This window comes from Hypanus sabinus, chromosome 31 (assembly GCF_030144855.1).
Source record: "Hypanus sabinus isolate sHypSab1 chromosome 31, sHypSab1.hap1, whole genome shotgun sequence".
Taxonomy (NCBI): domain Eukaryota; kingdom Metazoa; phylum Chordata; class Chondrichthyes; order Myliobatiformes; family Dasyatidae; genus Hypanus; species Hypanus sabinus.
The window spans coordinates 34,816,207-34,822,660 of record NC_082736.1 but is presented as its reverse complement, the minus strand read 5'-3'; the positions used below and the strand labels follow the sequence as shown (position 1 = coordinate 34,822,660).

General features: G+C 48.9%; 1 non-coding gene across 1 annotated transcript; it reads left to right on the top strand.

Annotated features, from left to right (window-relative positions):
- The first annotated feature begins 5,487 nt into the window (after positions 1 to 5,487).
- On the top strand, positions 5,488 to 5,560 carry trnat-ugu (transfer RNA threonine (anticodon UGU)). The gene has a single exon. It is a non-coding gene; the product is annotated as a tRNA-Thr (tRNA).
- Positions 5,561 to 6,454: the final 894 nt, after the last annotated feature.

The window sequence follows — 6,454 nt, the reverse complement described above, 5'->3', positions numbered from 1 at the left end:
TTAGATGATCTGAGCAATGGGATCAACGTGCACAATCTAACACCTTCACCATCGTTTTGCGAGATTTTAAGCAGGCCAGTCTGAAAAAAATCACTAAGCAATTACTATCAACAGATCATTTGCAATACCAGAGGAAACAACACACTGGACCATTGCTACACCACCATCAAGAATGCCGACCGTGCTATTCCACGCCCTCACTTCAGGAAGTCTGATCACCTGGCTGCACTTCTACTCCCTGAGCACAGGCAGAGACTGAAGACTGCAGCACCAGCAGTGAGGACCAAGAAGGTTTGGACAAGGGAAGCACAGGAGCGCCTACAGGACTGGTTTGAATTGGTGGACTGGACTGTATTCAGGGATTCATCTTCGAACCTGGATGGGTATGTTGCAGTTGTTACCGACTTCATTAAAACCTGTGTGGATGAACCAGCAGGTACATCGTTTGCTAAAGGCTAAATCTGTGGCATTCAAGTCTGGCGACCCAGGCCTGTACCACAAAACCAGGTATGATTTGCGTAGGACTACTTCAAGGACATAGAGACAATTTGGAACGAGGTTGGAGGTGACATCGGATGGGCAACAACTCTGGCAGGGTCTGCAAGACAAAGCAAAACCCAGTAGCATGAATGGCAGCGATGCTTCACTACCAGATGAACTCGACGCCTTCTATCCACGCTTTGAAAGGGAGAACACAACTACAGCTGTGAAGGTCCCTGCTGCACCCGATGACCCTGTGATCTCCGTCTCAGAGGCTGATGTTAGACCGTCTTTAAAGAGAGTGAACCCTCATAAGGGGGAAGGTCCCGATGGAATACCTGGCGAGGCTCTGAAAACCTGTGCCAACCAACCGGTGGGAGTATTCGAGAACATTTTCAACCTCTCACTGCTACGGGCGGAAGTTCCCACTTGCTTCAAAAAGGCAACAATTATACCAGTGCCTAAGAAGAATAACGTGGGCTGCCTTAATGACGATCGCCCGGTAGCACTCACATCGACAGTGATGAAATGCTTTGAGAGGTTTGTCATGACTCGACTGAACTCCTACCTCAGCAAGGACCTGGTCCCATTGCGATTTGCCTATGGCCACAATGGGTCAACAGCAGTCACAGTCTCAATGGCTCCCCACACGGCCTTAGACCACCTGGACAACACAAGCACCTGGGCAGGATGCTGTTCATCGACTATAGCTCAGCATTTAACACCATCATTCCCATAATCCTGATTGAGAAGTTACAGAACCTGGGCCTCTGTACCTCCCTCTGTAATTGATCCTCGATTTCCTAACCGGAAGACCACAATCTGTACAGATTGGTGATAACATCTCCTCCTCACTGACCATCAACACTGGCGAACCTCAGGGGTGTGTGCTTAGCCCACTGCTCTACTCTCTCTGTATACACATGACTGTGTGGCTAGGTTTAGCTCAAATACCGTCTATAAATTTGCTGATTGTTGGTAGAATCTCAGATAGAGCTGTTCAGCGATTCAGGAACAGCTTCTTCCCCGCTGCCATCAGGGAGGAGGTACAGGAGCCTGAAGACACACACTCAACGATTCAGGAACAGCTTCTTCCCCTCTGCCATCAGGGAGGTGGTACAGGAGCCTGAGGACACACACTCAATGATTCAGGAACAGCTTCTTCCCCTCTGCCATCAGGGAGGAGGTACAGGAGCCTGAAGACACACACTCAGTGATTCAGGAACAGCTTCTTCCCCTCTGCCATCGGGGAGGAGGTACAGGAGCCTGAAGACACACACTCAGTGATTCAGGAACAGCTTCTTCCCCTCTGCCATCAGGGAGGAGGTACAGGAGCCTGAAGACACACACTCAGCGATTCAGTAACAGCTTCTTCCCCTCTGCCATCAGGGAGGAGGTACTGGAGCCTGAAGACACACACTCAACGATTCAGGAACGGCTTCTTCCCCTCTGCCATCAGGGAGGAGGTACAGGAGCCTGAAGACACACTCTCAGCGATTCAGGAACAGCTTCTTCCCCTCGGCCATCAGGGAGGAGGTACAGGAGCCTGAAGACACACTCAGCAATTCAGGAACAGCTTCTTCCCCTCTGCCATCAGGGAGGAGGTACAGGAGCCTGAAGACACACACTCAACGATTCAGGAACAGCTTCTTCCCCTCTGCCATCAGGGAGGAGGTACAGGAGCCTGAAGACACACACTCAGCGATTCAGGAACAGCCTCTTCCCCTCTGCCATCAGGGAGGAGGTACAGGAGCCTGAAGACACACACTCAGCGATTCAGGAACAGCCTCTTCCCCTCTGCCATCAGGGAGGAGGTACAGGAGCCTGAAGACACACACTCAGCGATTCAGGAACAGCTTCTTCCCCTCTGCCATCAGGGAGGAGGTACAGGAGACTGAAGACACACAGTCAGTGATTCAGGAACAGCTTCTTCCCCTCTGCCATCCGATTCCTAAATGGACAATACACCGCTTTTTGAAATATATATCATTTCTGCTTTTTGCGTGATTTTTAATCTATGCAATGTATGTATTTATCGATTTACTTATTTATTATTATTATCACTTATTATTTCTTAGATTATGTATTGCGTTGAACTGCTGCTGCTAAGTTAACAAATTTCGCGACCCATGCCGGTGATCATGAACCCGATTCTGACTCTCGCACCTTCTACCTGGTGGCGGCAGTGAGAAGAGAGCGTGGTCTGGTTGGTGAGTGATGAATGCTGCCTTTCTACGGTGATGTTTCATGTCGACATGCACAATGGTTGGGAGGGTTTTACCCATCATGTCCACTACCTTCTGTAGGGTTTTCAGTTGAAGGGGCATTGGTGCTCCCATACCGGGCCCACGGCCTTGGAAGTTTTCCCAAGTCAAACCTCTACGGACACCTGAGGAAATAGAGGTGCTGTCGTGCTTTTCCTTTTGCAATTATATTGATATCCTGGGTCCAGGACAGTCATCGGAGATGGCGACGGCCAGCAATTTAAAGTTCCTGACCCTCTGCACCTCGGACCCTCCAATGGTCCCACTGTCCTGAAGTCTACAATGAGCAGCTTGGTCTTACGGTTGTTGTCATCACACCACTCAGCCAGGTTTCCCGTCTCCCTCCTCTATGCTGAGTCAGCCCACAGCGGAGGACTTTAAGGAGACCCCACAACCATCAGGGCACTAAACCTGTCTTCGTATGCACCTCTGTTGTTTGTCAGTCTCCGTGTCTAGTCTTTTTTGGAGATAGATGGATACAGTATTGATCCCCAAGGAAATCACAGGGTCACAGTAACATTACCAGTGCACAGATGTACAAATATCAGAAGAGAAGTAAGAAAGATTAAAAAATAAGTTGACATGACAGGAGGGGCCGTCATGATATAGGTTGACTCACTATAGAACCTAATGGCCAAGGGTAAGAATGATCTCATATAGCACTATCCGGAGCACTATCCGGAGCAGTGCAGTTGTCTCAGTCTGTTACTGAAAGTATTCCTTTGTTCAGCCAAGCTGGCATGCTTAGAACATAGAACACAGAATAGTACCGCACAGTACAGGCCCTTCGGCCCACAATGTTGTGCCGACCCTTAAACCCTGCCTCCCATATACCCCCCCCCCACCTTAATAGAAGTGCAGAGGGTGAGAAACATTGCCAGGGTTTTCTGTCGGGTCCTTTGTTCTACCTCAGCCTCCAGTGTGTCCAGTTTGACCCCTATAACGGAGCCAGCCCTTCTAATCAGTTTATTGAGCCTGTCAGCATCACCCGCGTAGATGACATTGCCCCAGCTCACCACGTGTAGAAGATTGTACTGGTAGAACGTGTGAGGGAGGGGCCTGCACACTCCAGTCTCCTCAGGAAGTCGAGGTGACCCTGGCCCTCCTTGTACACAGCCTCCATGTTGGTGCTCCACTCGACTATTGAGAAATATACCTGACATAATCATTATATATACCTGAAATATAATCACTATGTACTAGCAATTCACTATACTGTGTCATCACTTCTAGGTACTGAATATTACTATGTATTATTTTACTAGACACATTTTGCTATGTATTGTTTTAACTAGATACTTTGTACTCTCTTCGCTGCATACTGTGGCAATTACAGGACACCTGTTTAGCTAACAGCACTATTAGCTGAAATGTACGCCATGTATTACACTCAGCCTTTGTTTAGTAAGAGATAACGGTGGCGGACAGGCCGGTACCAGCAGAAAATGTAAAGTGAGGGAGGTTGTCTGGAAAAATAACCTTGGCCAGGAATGGGGCCCCAATGCGAACTGGAGAGAAATAATGGTGGCACACCGAGAGCTGGGCAAGAGCGATTGATTAGTTAATGAATATATGATATGCAGCTAGAAATTGATTGGGTATGCTGATGAGACCGAAATGTAACTGAGATAAGTAATTACTATAAAGAATGCTGTTCACCGGAGCTCGGCGGGCTTTCGGTGACAAGTTCATCGATTGCCTCAGCCTTTGTTTGTAAATAAAGGTTTAAACTTCTCGAAGAATTGTCTGCGTCTCCTGGTCATTTCAAGTACCCAGGACAGGTGCAGCCCAGGTACTGGCAGGTCCTCGCCACATCCGTGTCCTCACCATCCGCAGCAACAGGGAGCAGTGCAGGCTCAGTCTTGTTAAAGTCCATCACCGTCTCCTCTGTCTGACTGATGTTGAGCTGCAGGGAGTTCAGTTGACACCACCCTCTACCAGGCCCCGTATTCATCCTCCCGTCCTCCCTCTGTACGCCCAGTCATCCGAGACTTTCTGCAGTTCATATTAAAAAAAAACATGTTTCAAAGTCAAGCTAAAAATTTATTATCAGAACTGCAACCTTGAGATTTGTTTTCTTGCAAATACAAGAAAGTACAACTAAATATATGAAAATAATCTTCGCACGAAGAAGACCGACAAACAGCTTGTGGCTGTATGAGAAACAGGAGAAAATAGATAGATAGATAGATAGATACATAGATAGATAGATAGATAGATAGATAGATAGATAGATAGATAGATAGATAGATACATAGATAGATACATAGATAGATAGATAGATACATACATACATACATACATACATACATACATACTTTATTCATCCCCAAATCTGCAGATGCTGGAAATCCTCAGAGCAACGCACAGACACAAACGCTGGAGGAGCTCAGCAGGCCGGGCAGCATCGGTGGGAAAGGGCAAACAGTCAGCATTTCAGGCCTGCTGAAGGGTCTCCCTACTGCCCTCTTTCCCTCAGTCCCTCCAGCACTCTGTTGCTTAAGAGGGGGCAGGTGTGGTCGGTCTAACAGGGAGCGCATCTCCGTGTATCTCGCGTGGGGTTGATGAGCCTCGCTGGAAACCGCTTTCAGCACCGGTCTGCCCCCCGAAAGAGGATCCCACCCTCTCAGCCTTCCGCCTGGCGGCCCTTCCGGGGAAGGTTTCGGTGGCACCGGGACCGGCGTGGAGCCGCCTGCGCTCTCTACCGGCTTTTGGCGTTACTTTCGGGCGCTGCCTTGCAACTGGCTCCATAGCTCAGTGGTTAGAGCACTGGTCTTGTAAACCAGGGGTCGCGAGTTCGATCCTCGCTGGGGCCTCCTCCACCTTTTCCCCCTCCACCCCCTTTCTTTTTGGGTTAAATCTCTCTCATGTACCCAAGTCGGCTGTAACTTCACCGGCATGTGTCCCGGAAGTTATTCATTTCGCGGCGTGGAACGATGTAAGGCTTTATAAGCCACTTTGGGAGTATCCTGAGCGGTTTTGGGGCCCCTGATCCGAGTGCTGGCGCTGGACAGGGTCCGAAGGAGGTTTGTGAAAATGATCCCAGGATTGAGCGGCTTGTCGTATGAAGAGTTTTTGAAGACTCTGGTCCTGTCTTCACTGGAGGTCAGAAGAACGAGGGGTGAGTGACCTTTGGAGTAGATAGATCCTTCATTGATCCCAAAGGAAATGACAGTTTCGCAGCAGCTTTCAGTCTGCACCATTTGACAAAGTCCTCCACCGGGGTCCTGTGTTCATCCTCCCGTCCTCCCACCCAGTCATCAGAGACCTTCTGCAGATGACATGACTCAGTGTTGTAGCGAAAGTCCGAGGCGTACAGGATAAACAGGAAGGGAGTCAATACAGTGCCCTGTGGTCCCCAGTGCTGTTTATCGCCATGTCAGACACACAGCTCTGAAGCTGCACAAACTGGTCTGCCAGTCAGGGAGTCCATTATCCAGGATACAATGGAAGAGCTACCATAAGAACATAAGAAATGGCCATCCGGCCCATCGAGCCTGCCCCGCCATTCAATAAGATCACGGCTGATCTGTCCGTAAACTCGGCTTCATCTACCTGCCTTTTCCCCATAACCCTTAATTCCCCTACTATGTAAAAACCTTCCTAACAGTTTCTTAAATATATTTAGCGAAGAAACCTCAACTGCTTCCCTGGGCAGAGAATTCCACAGATTCACCACTGTCTGGGAAAAACAGTTTCTCCCCATCTCC